This window comes from Lemur catta, chromosome 3, assembly GCF_020740605.2.
Source record: "Lemur catta isolate mLemCat1 chromosome 3, mLemCat1.pri, whole genome shotgun sequence".
NCBI lineage: Eukaryota > Metazoa > Chordata > Mammalia > Primates > Lemuridae > Lemur > Lemur catta.
In genome coordinates, this window is record NC_059130.1 from 23,069,797 (window position 1) to 23,082,267 (window position 12,471).

General features: G+C 44.3%; 1 protein-coding gene across 1 annotated transcript in view; it reads right to left on the bottom strand.

Moving 5' to 3' along the window:
• Positions 1–4,808: 4,808 nt before the first annotated feature.
• Positions 4,809–12,471, bottom strand: part of PRKAB2 (protein kinase AMP-activated non-catalytic subunit beta 2) — a 45,510-nt gene continuing 37,847 nt past the window's right edge. Inside the window, exon 9 of the mRNA XM_045544832.1 lies at positions 4,809–4,822. The gene's annotated coding sequence lies outside the window, so the exon portion shown is untranslated. The remainder of the gene's footprint in view (positions 4,823–12,471) is intronic.

The window sequence follows — 12,471 nt, forward strand, 5'->3', positions numbered from 1 at the left end:
AGCTCTGAATATATGCCAACATTTACCTTTCCTGCAAAAAAATTACTGAAAGGTATTGCTATTTGACTGAAAAATATAATCAAAATAAACAACTCAGGAATGAAAAAATTGTGACATAAATATTATGATGGTTAATGCAAATTAAATTATATATAAAAGTATGTCTAAAAGATTATAAATTGGATTATAAAACACTGTGAATATCAAGAATAATTTTTAAAAAGATGCATGACATTTTAAAATTCAATCACCATAATAATACTATGAAATGAATTTTTCAATCTCAGATTATATAAACAAAATCTGCCAGTGAAAAACAGAGGAAAGGAAATAAACCTATTCTAGCTCCTCATTTTACATAGGAGGGAATCAGTAAATACAGTGTCATTTTTGACACAAGTAATTAGGGAAGTTGATTGATCCAAGTCCCAACTTGCCTACACATGTTTTCCTATAAAAATGAAAATACTAAATACTGTAAGTTCAGACATCTTACTTCTGTCTGTTGTGCTTATTGGACCAATTTCCACTTCCTTGAATGACTTATGCACACGGCTTATATTCTTCTCCCTCTTTCCCCTCCTGTCTCCCAGGAAGTCAGCATCTGCGCTGAGGGTAAATAAGGTCACCTGAGCCAAGAGTTCCTACTTTTGTCAAGTTGATGAACCTCCATATCCACTCCGGATCACAGCACATGCACCTTCTGGACCTCGCTACAAGACACTCATTGTTCTAGTTCAAGATCTCACACTTGGCACTTCCACTCTCTGACTATAACTTCCTGTCTTCTTCCTTTCCATTCCCAGCAACAATTCCACCTAATTTACCCCCCACTAACAAGTACAAGAGTAAACCCCTCCCAACAAGCGGGTTCTTAGCCAACCCTCTTCTAGCTGCCTGATCTCCTAGTCTAGCCAAGGCTCTATGGTAGGTCACAGGAGCAAAGTTTCTGTCCCCTGTGGCTCTGCCCTGTACCTCTCTCTCTCTTCCTCTTTAGGAAACCCTTTCTGTGCAGTCTTTGGTAAGTTATCCAAACCCATTGCTAACTTTCTTCCTTCCTCAACACTCACTTTTCTCTTTAACTTCCTGCAGTTCAGCTTCTCTTCTTTGTACTGAATCTATATTTCAGAAGATTTCTAATAACTTCAAAAATTCTGATTAACCTTTTGCAGTTATCATACTTATTTGAGTCTGCTGGTTGTCACTCATTCAATAACCATAGTTTGTTAAAAATCTGTCCTGGGAATGTCAAAATAAGAGCAGTTCCCAATCTTCCAGAGTCTGACAGTCCATTAGGTGAGCTTAGCACCTAAGCCAGTAAGAGATGTAAAATAGTACAGGAGCTGCCCAGAGGCACGAGACTTGAGTCAAAGGCAATCTTACAGTGCTGATTCCTTTGACTCGGTGACACTATCATGACCCAGCTCTCTTCCCACCTATCATGCCTCCCCTTTGCTCATCTTCCTTCTTTGGATCCCCTTCCTCATCCATTTCTGAAGTGCAGACATTTCTCACACCTGACAGCAAAGAAAATGAAATTTGAGATGCATTTTCCCATTTCCCATGCAGGATATAAATGAGAATACATGTTTAGTGCCAGATATAATTAAATAGTTTCCACTTTCAAACAAAAAGCTTCATCCCTATAGTTTTTTCTTTTAAAGCAGCAAAGAGGAAAGTGGTTGTGAGAAAAGCCTCATGCTAGAGAAAAACTCATCATCAGCTAGAGGCTGGACTGAGACAGGAACATCTAGTTCAAAATTAAAAAACCATGAAAAGATTCCCTTCCCAGACACAAGGAGCTCACGTACCACCTCTGGCATATGTACTTGCTAATTCATGCCAAACATTTTTACTGAAATTGGAGCAACTGACAGCAATGGAAATCTTAACCGACTCTTTAGACTCATCACGCTATAAAGGAGAGCTGAGAGAAAATATGGTCAGTTTTATGTGACTCATATCCACCCAATTTCCATTATTCACTTCTGCTTAATATCCCAAAGCACTATTCCAAGATCAGCCTGAAATTCCATTTCAGGAATGATAACAAGTACAGGAAAAGAAATCATGTCTGCCCTCGTAATGAACTCCAAACCAAAAGCAGCCACAGAAAGCAATTTGTGGATAGAGCTTAGAGTCCGCTTTAATTCTGAAGGAAATGAACCTTTAAAAAGAAAATCCCAGTAACAATCTATGTAGAAAAAACATTAATCTACATTCCTCTAATTAGTTTTGGAGTCTTTAAAAAGCTTTTCTTTCACAAATAGATATCTACCACAGCAGAACTTCTCTGACAAGATGGTCTGAGGCCAAATCGAGTATACTAAAGACATTTATGCTCAGGCTTCATCAGATCCTTAGGTGGACTTCCGTTTCCTGCAGGGTCATCATTCAGATTTACCTCTACAACAGCATTTCACTACGCAGAAGCAAACCATCTGCCCTTTCTGTCCAGACATCTCCCTGTGCCAACAAGTTCAAGTAAAAGGTTGCAGAGTTATCACTTTACCATTGCTGTAAGCTTCATTTTTTTTCTTTTTTGTCATTGCTGTCCATGTGCGTGAGACTCCGTGTGTGTGCACAGGCACGCTCACATGCGTTTGCAGGTGAACGAGCTTCTGGGGACACATGAGGAGTGGATGCGGGAACCTCAGGCCATGTCCTCTAGGTTCTGCCTCATCTCTGGCTGTCCCTTCTTTCCACATTTGCTGGACTCTTTTGGAGGACACCAACCCTCACTTCTGCCTTTACATATCTTGTCTAGATGCCTCTCAGACATCTGGAACACTCCAGCAACCCGGCCCTCGTGGCGCTCTCGCCACAGGCCCACAGGACCCGGCCGCAGTGGAGGAGTGCTCTGCTCCGCCAAGGTCTCCACACCTCTTGCTGTGAAAGGCCCGAGATTTAGGATGATTCTTTCACCCCTGTACAGTCCTTGGCACCACAGTCCAAGGCTCTAGAATGCCTCAGCTTCCCGGCTCCTTGGAGGTACTGCTGTCGTTCCAGGGACATTAGGTCAGGTCTGTGGTCTCCATCTCTGCACCGAGGGCCCCTCCAGTCCTGGCATCATCACTGGCCTGGTTGGGATCAGGAGTCACCTCTTACGCTTCCTCCATGTGTCATATGGACAATATCAGACCCCACAGATCATCGTGCTGTGCAGATTGAAATAACCCACCTGCACGTTTAGCACCGTGTGGTTCCTAGTACGATATGTACTGACAGGAAATGATATTTTTTTCTTTAATTGTGTAATACGATATGCAGAAAGGTGAATGATATGTAAGTGTAAATTCCAATGTTATAATTTAACATGTAAGCACCACCTGGAACATTCCTAGTTCCCAGAAGCTTCCCACGTGCCCCTTCCTGATCATAGCTCCCCTCCCACCCTTGACAATCACCACTATCTGATTTTCATGATGTTCAGTCCTTACTTTATAATTTTCTGCTTATTGTGAACTCCTAACAGGTCTGGCTTTTAACCAGTAATCATACAATATATGTTTTCTTATGCCTGGCTTTTTTTTTTTCACTAAAAATTATGGATTTAATAGTCAATAGTGATTCATCCATTTCCATTGCTAAAGAAATATACCACAATTTGTTTATCTGTTCTCTTAATGATGGACATTTGGGTTGTTTCCACTTTGTGGCTCTTGGGCACAACGTGGCTATGTTCCTTCTTGTACGTGTGTCCTGGGCAGAGGAGCCCTCATACCTGCGCTTTGGGTTACACGCAAACAGTGGAATTAGTCCTGTGTTTAGCCAACCTAAGCATTTTGGGGGTTAAAAAAAATTGTAAAATGAAAGAGTCCCCAGAATCGGGAGAAGGGAAAGGGGTGAGAGGCTGTTTGCGTGGGGAGAAAGGAGGGTGGGGGATTAGAGACCAGGGCAGGGTGTATGTACAGAATGGGCTTCAGAGAGGGGTCGCCAGTCTTCGGCCGGGCAAGAGAACCTCCATGTGGTTCAGCTCGCATCCTTCCCTCCCTCTGCCTCCTTCTTCCTCCCATATGTTGCCTCCTGTCCTGTCCCTTTTCTCAGCCCTTTCCTCCCCTCTTCTTGCCACCCTCCCCTCTCCCCTCCTCTTCTGTCTTCTTACTGCTCCTCCTCCACCTCCCTAACACACAGGGCAACGGGCCCCGGGGTACTGGAAAAGACTACCACAGTCTGAGGGAAAGATAAGGGAATGTTTTGCACCATTGAAAGAAGCACAACTACATTTCTCTCTGGTATGAGACCGAGTAAGATGGCGCCACCTGAGGGGCTTGAGCCTCCACAGCCAACTCCTGAGGCCTGGGCAGCGTGAGACTTCAGGTGACCCCTGGGATGGTGGGACCAAGTGTCAGGAACCTTCGGACACCCAGGGGTAACACCCAGCCCGCAATCTCCCAGGAACTTCGAAACCGGCAGACATCTCGCTTCACTGCGAGCCGAGGTCCGAGGGAAGCGCCACGGCGCCCTCTTGTGGTCCCCGCGGGATCTGCGGACAGAAAGCCACACGGACGGGCGCCGCCTCTCGGACGAAAGAGTAAGACCAACTTACTCTTTAGGTACAGTGGGCACAGGAAAATGTTTTAATTCATTTTAAAATAAGGATAAAAATACAAGGAATCAGCAGTTGTAGTGCAAGTCCTTTGTCCTTCGTGGCCTCCAGAAGGAGCTTCCTTCCTCTAGTGAGTGGGGCTCCACAGCAGAGGCCCTCAGCCTGAGCCTTGGGCTCTGACAGTTCAGCCTCGGCTCGCCTCTTTCCTTTGGGTGCCGGAGGTTCCCAGAGCTCAGGGGAAGGATGTTCTCTTGAAGATCGCAGTTGCTGCCTCTTGTGTTAGGGGAAATAAGGAAGAGAGAGACACAGTATGCATCTTGTCAGTGACCCAATTTTCTCCAAATCCACAGGATAAGCTGAAGTGAGTAAGAGTTTACAGAGGGCGGGTCACTGAAGAGGTCCCTGTGGAACAGGGCAGCACAGGGGCAGCTCCTGAGGGAGTGACCCCACCACACAGCTCCCCCTTCCACACAAGCTTTGTTCCTCATTGCTCAATAGATGACATATGGCATCAACGTTTCTTTTAATAGCACTCCAAGGAAATCATTGCAACGTGACTTTAAGTCAGTCACTTGACTTTTGTTAGCTTTCATATCTCCTCGGGTTAAGAAGAATATGGACAACAATGTTTTTCTAGCACACAACATACTTTCGAGCTATTTCACACAGCGATATCGTCCCTCAGTTCGTAGTGAGATGGAGGTGGACCCCAACTTTGAAAACTGTTCTGCCCTGTCCTTCCTTCACTTAGTCATGAATGCTTAGTGGAACCTGTGGAGTTGGCCATTGTCACCAGTGTGAAACCACAAGCTTAGGCAATCCAGGAAGGTCACAGACATACCACGGGAACCTCCCACATCTCAGGCTGGCAAACCAGGAGTAGGATATAGGTTAGGAGATGACCCTCTTTTCTGCCACACCTCTCTTCCTGACCCCAGCTGCCTGACCACTAAACAGCACTGTGTACACTTGACATATGTCTTCTCCCTGGCCATGACCTATATTTTGCCATGGATCTCAGAGGTCATTGGCATGTGCCAACACAGGCAGACCTAGCATCATTTTCCATGGAAAATGCCCTTGTGTCCACTCTTCTTGAAAATGAATAGCATCCTATTGACTACATGCATTCAAGGAGATACGTAGGAAAGTTTTAAATGACTCAGACAAGTAGGAAAGAGACCCTATGGAATTGTAGTGAAATTCATAAATTACATGTACAGAGTTTAATTTTCATAGAAATTAAAAATCAAAACAAACCACACATATCAATGGAGGATGAAGCAGGGAGAGAGATGTCAAAATTGCCTTCAAGTTAGAGGAAACCCAACATGCTGCCTTGGAGGGAAATTGACTCTACATTGTAACAGGATATGTTAATGGCAATACTAATGGGTAGGCAGGAAACATATGCTTTCACTAAATTAACTAGGTATAATCCAAATAGAGTATTATCCTCAGATTTTGACTCCACACTTTCAAAAGTATGTGAAAGATTGGTAAAGACTAAAAACAAAATGTGTTAAAATTTTACATATTCCTTTGAGGAAAAGCCCCAAGGACAATTTTCGTTGAAACAAATTGATGGATGACTTCAACAGAGGCCTCTGTAAAAAGAAGGAGATGAGAAACATTGCTGTCTTGACATTTTTCTCTGCACATGCAAGAATGAATGAGGAGAAAGCCTCAAAGTTTTGACAGAATGTGTGGAAGGATAAGCAGAGGGAAGCTCATCCTGGAAGGGGCTCCTGGAGGGACGGCCCCTGTCATTGGAGACCTTCAGAGAGAAGCCCAGCCCCAGCGGCCCCAGGGCTCTGCCACACTGAGCCTTGTCTGTGAAGGTCAACAGCTCCAAGGTGATCTACGGTGGGGCCCTATGGCACTTTCTGACTTATGAGGGGCATCTCAAGAGACTTTATTTCAGCCTGAAGAGAGGAATCACATCTTCCTCACACCCACAATAATTTTAAAACACCTTTGTTTTCTATAGATTTATTCACTGTTTGTTTTCTTGTCACATACTTTTGGGATCCTGCACTTCTCCTCATGGCTCTGGTCCCCCTCCCACAATAGTCTCCAGGGCCCAGAGGAGACAACAAAAACATTGTTGTCCACATTCTTCTTAACCTGAGGAGAAATGAAACCTAATAAAAGTCAAGTGACTGACTTAAAGTCACATTGCAATGACTTACTTGGAGTGCTATTAAAAAAAAACGTTAATGCTATATGTCATATATTGAGCAATGAGGTACAAAGCTTATTAGCCAGAACCTTCTAAGCATGGTAAAGCTAGCTTTCAGAGTGACGATTGGTTCTTGAGTCACTTGCACCCTGGGAACTCATTTTTTTCCATAGGAATAGGTTAAAGCAGAACATATTCTGTATAAAAATTTTACCATGAATACTGAGAACAAAGAGCACTGGTCAGCTCCATTGGTGTGCATAGAAACAGTAGTCTCCCTACGCACTTAAATAAGCTACACATATGCCTTCACCTCTAAGAGCATGTAATAAAAAAGGGACTTTCAATTTATAGGTTAAGATGACTGAAGTTGATGACAAGGATCAGAAGGTATCAGAGAAATATGGTTTTGGACTTTTGTAGTTGCAAATGGGCACGTGGAAAAGAACAACACATGCTTTTGAAAGGCACTTAAGAAGCATATTTGGCATGAAAGTCACTAAATATTATTTAATAGAGAATCTGCCAATGACCTTTTACACTGATTATTCTAGTTTGATTTTGGCTAACAGTGACTATTGTATGAAAGATCAGGGAATTGTATATGAGCACATCCACCCAAAGTGGAGATAACATAAGAGATTGGATTGACAAATCAGACTCACAAAAGTCATAATCTTATGTAGTATCCAGTTTTACTGACATTTTCAAGGACAAAATTAATTGTGAGGCACAAGCAAACCAACAAGAAGTCTGAGACACCTACACTAATCACAAGAGCCTTCTTCCCACATCAGGACATGGTCTGGAGGAAATGGAGATGGTTTTGGTCACTTCTATTTGTAGTTACATAAACTGTGTGATACTTCCCAGGGAACTAAGCCACAGAAATCCACAGATTCTGTGTGATTACAAAATCAGTTGTACATAGACCAGATGTGTCTTACTAAATGCATTCCAGAGGTAAGGGCTCTCCCAATAATAACTATCATGAAGGTGTTTGCCAGGAGGTCCATTGCTAGGTGTTCATAAGAAAAATTGACTGGGATACCTTTCTTTCCAGCAGCCCTCCGCTGAAGGGAGATAATAGCAACAGAAAGAAGCACTGTTTCCTTTCCTTTCCCAAAATATCCAGGGGGAGTTTTTGGCCACCGCCTATAAATCAGCAGGAGTTCAATTGTCTTACTCTGAGAAAAGGTAGGATATTTTCTCCTAGTATTGCTTGTTATTCAGTGCCAGATTTCAGAGATAGCCAAGAGTATTGTTCTCAGAAATAGCATGTTGCAATCCTCTCTGGCATCATAACCTACTTATGAGCACACATCTGTTTGCTATTATCTCTTCATTTCCATTTTATTACCAGTTTGACCTGCATCCTTTCCCCGGTAATGGAGCCAACTCAGATGTGCTCTATAACCTGGAGGTGGGGCCAAGGAGAAGCATAAGCAAGGCTATAATGGGGCAGCATCCAAAGGTAGCCATAACGTGGCCATGTGTACTTATAACCCAGCCTGAACTACCATTAGGAACATGCCCAACCTATTTAATGGCATGACTATGGTGTATTGTTTCTTGATATCTACCTCCCTGGTACAATATGTTTAGACTGGGGCAAGGGACCACAGGATCAGGCAAAATGAAAGAAAAACTGTGTGTGACGGGAAGATTCTAAGTTACCTAAGCTGCGCTGAGTTGCATAATTCCATTCTCTCTTGGCCCCTCATTTCCACCTATAAAACCAAGAAAAGTTTTCAGTGAATTTCACACTTTACTTGCCATTAAATTCAATGTGAAGACACAATGATTTAATTCATCAACCAAAACTTTCAAATATTTCGCATATCCTCTTTTGAATACCAAGTGTTTCAGTTACCCATTCCCATTTTCGTTGCGACCACTACAGTTAGGGGGAGAAGTAAAGTGGTATGTCCACGTAATATATGTTTGTCTATTTCTGTACTCAGAGTGTCATCTGCAGCCAAACAAACCCCAGAAAGTGCTGTAAATTCTAAAAGTGCATTGACTCTGGATTGAGCTTGGGAGATGGGAGCCAACACTTGGGATTCTCTCAGAGCTCAGAATGGCTCTGGATGTTGCAGGATAAGCTGGCTGCGGGAACCATAAACACGGCTCAAGAGAGCACACACATCGTATGATGTGATTCATGATGTTGTAGGGGAGTGTCTTAGTCTGGGTCTTGTTGCTATGAAGGAGCAGCTGGGGCTGGGTAGTTTACACAGAAAAGAGGCTGATTTGGCACAAAGTGGTGCCAGCTGTACAGGAAGCTGGCGTCTGCTTGGCTCCTGGCAAGGCTTTTGTGCTGCATCGCAACCTGGCTGAGAAGGTCAAAGGGGAATTGGGCAGGTGTGAAGAGGGACCAAATAGGGAGCCTTGCCTTTAAAACAACCCCCTCTCCAGGGCATGAATCCATCGCCATGAGCACTCATCCTGTCTGGGCAGAATGTGAACTTTCTACTGCAAAGACAGTACCAAGCGTCCCATGAGGGATCCGCCCCCATGACCCAAACACCTCCCACTAGGTCCAATATTACCACACTGGGGATCAAATTTCAACATGAGTTTTGTAGGGGACAAATAAACCATATCCAAGATACACCAGAGAGGAAAAGATTTCCTTTCCCCATCCAAGCTTCATGGCTAAGGCCCCTATAGCAAAAGATAGGTTAACAAGAGAAAAACATACATATTTGCTTTATATAAGTTTTACATAGCTCAAGAGTCTTCTTAAGAAATGAAGACCCAGGCTGGGCACAGTGGCTCACGCTTGTAATCCTAGCAGTCTGGGAGGCTGAAGTGGGAGGATTGTTTGAACCCAGGAGTTCGAGATCAGCCTCAGCAAGAGTGAGACCCTGTCTCTAGAAAAAATATAAAAATTAGCTAGATGTGGTGGCGTGTGCCTGTGTGCCTATAGTCCTACCTACTTGGAAGGCTGAGGGAGGAGGAACATTGGAGCTCAGGGATTTGAGGTGGCGGTGAGCTATGATGACACCACTGTACTCTAGCCCAGGCAACAGAGTAAGACTTTGTCTCAAAAAGAAAAAAAAAAAAAAAAAGGAAACGAAGATCCAAAGAAACAGGTAAGCTGGTGTGTTTTTTAATGCTAGGTTTGGATATTCCTGGACAAGTATGATTGGAAACAGGTGGTATGATAAGGGTAATAAATTGGCTGGAATTTAGCAAGCCCTGTTTGTTCAGATTGTTCTCTGTGTCCCTGTGTCTTCAGAAGTAAGGATGTTCCTCACCTCTAGTTACTTGGAGATCACCCCTCCAATGAGTATCTTATGACTTATGGTTAGGGTGACCATGCCCATTTGCATCAAGCAGAAGGTGAGTGTGTGAAGACCAGGATGGACAGTGAGTGGGTGGGAGGGTTTCAGGGCAGGCTGAGAGCAGCCGTGCATCACTTGGCTTTGCGTTTCATTGGCTGGAATGTCAGGCCCATGGGCACATGAAACTGCAACGGGGATGGGAATGTCATCTTGCTTGTGCCCAGGAGAACAGGGACATTTTACCATTAAGGAGAACTGTGGTGAGTTTTTATTAATATGGTGTCAAATTAAATAACTGGAACTCTTTAATGAAAAAACTTAATTGCAAACCTGAGGAAGAACATTACTGCATTACTCCCTTCCAGGCATTTCTGTTGGTACAAGGGACCCGGGTACCATCGATCTGAAACAGGAGGAGTCGCTGCTGACTCACGTGCTCACTGTTGGCCTCCTTTGCTTTGCATCTCAGAGAATGAGATTGAACCACCCTGGGATTAGGGACAGGGAAGAGCTTTTTAGGCCTCTGCTCAGCTTGGGTTACTAGAATTTCCAATTTCGTGTTACTATGCGTCTAAGGATTAGGAGGACTATGGGTCTGATAGTGTCTCAGTGAGCAGCAGACATGTCCCGTGTCCCGTGTATGTATGTGGCTGTCTGCTGCTCACTGAGACACTACCAGATCCATAGTCCTGCTCATCCTTAGATACATAGTAGGGGGGCTTTTTGAAAATACTGATGCTCAAATCACACTCAGGTCCATTTAAATAAGAATTCAAGGTGTTGGGTCAAGGTGTTCATGCTAGTTCAAAGCTCACCCAGTGTTCATTATATGACAACATGATTTAGAACTACTCGGTAGACCTGCCCTACTTCACACCATTCTTTCTGCTTCTCTCCATGTCCCCTTCCATGGCTTCAACCTCGCTGGCCTTCAAGAATTCCGTATTCCTTCTGACAGTGTCAGGTAAATCACTCACCTTCTAAACTGGGTGTGTCTGGGGCAAAGATTGTCTTGCATTTGTGTCCATCTTCTGGAACTTCATAAAACTGGCCCCAAGTTTGATTCACTGCAGTGCTTTCCTATATTCTCTGGCTTCAGATTCACCTGAGTTCATTTTTCTACCTCTCTAACTGAACATGTAGAAGCATTAAGAGGAGTAAAATAGGAGGTCCCAATGCCTAAGCACCTCATCCTCCATGCATATTTGAAATCCTGGTCTCTCATGGAAATTTTCACTCCATGGCCCAGGACACGACTCCACTTCCTCCTCCTGCCTTGTGGTCCTTCTAACTGTGGCGCCAAGTTCTTATCCAACATCACTGCCCCCCACTCCCATGTACAAATCCTCCCCTAGAGTCAGACTGCCCCTCCCTGCCCCGAGCCCTTCACCTGGGGCCTTCCAGTGTCCAGATCTTTGTCCACAAGCTCCTCCCTCGGCCTGGCGTCCCTCCACTGTTACTCAAGGCACAGTTTGCCAATCATTGATCATCAGTCACATAGGACACTCAATAAGATTTTATGATAGTTGACATTGGGCTGATGCAGAAATCATCTTGAGACAACAAAACTCCTGGTGAAAGACGGGTCAAACCTAGGTCTCCCAATTCTGGTCCTATGCATTTGCTATTTAGAATATAAAGCTGTATGAATGTTTTTAATTATCACTACTTAATTTCATCATGTTGTTTTATCTGTCTTTTCCAGAATACTAAGTCTTATTAAGCTTATGCTTTGAATAGTCTTTGCATTTACTGGGGAAAAGGGAAAACATTTTCTCAAACTTTCAAAGTACTGTGCATATTATTAGCTGGGCATGTGGGGAAAGTACTCAATGAAAGATCAAGTTACAATTTCATTTGCATTTGTGCTGTTTCTCCCGGGGTTTTCCCTGAAGGGAGAGGAGGGGAAGGGCAGACCATCTGTGGCCCCACTGCTGTGGTCCCAGGTGTGCACACTATGCACACGTTCTCACAGGGAGCCCACACAGGAGGCATCCTTGTATCATTTGAACCTGTCTACAGAGATGAATTGGCCTCTCCTGGCCTGTGTTTAATGATGCCCTGGCAGGGCCGTCCCCCACACTCATCTCACCTCTGAGACGTGTCTGGTCATTTCCCTTCCTCCTTGTGGGAGCCCAGTCCTGGCTGGGGTGGTTCTGAGACAAAATCTGCAACTTTACAATGGCCCCAGGACAGCCGCTGTGAGACCAGAGACCCTGGGGACAGAGGTGGGAGAGACAAGGACCTTGAGTCCCTGGCTGATGTCCCACAGAGCGTCATGGAGCTGCATTTCCACCAGGAGGGCAGGAGGAGCCGCTGGCTCTGCTCACTAAGTGCACCCAGGGTCAGTCACTGGGGAATGTGTGGAGGGGCTGCAGCAGTGCTTTCTACCAGACTGGCAACTTTCCTGTTTAGGCCTAAAATTAGCTCAAAATAATTTGCTACAAAAG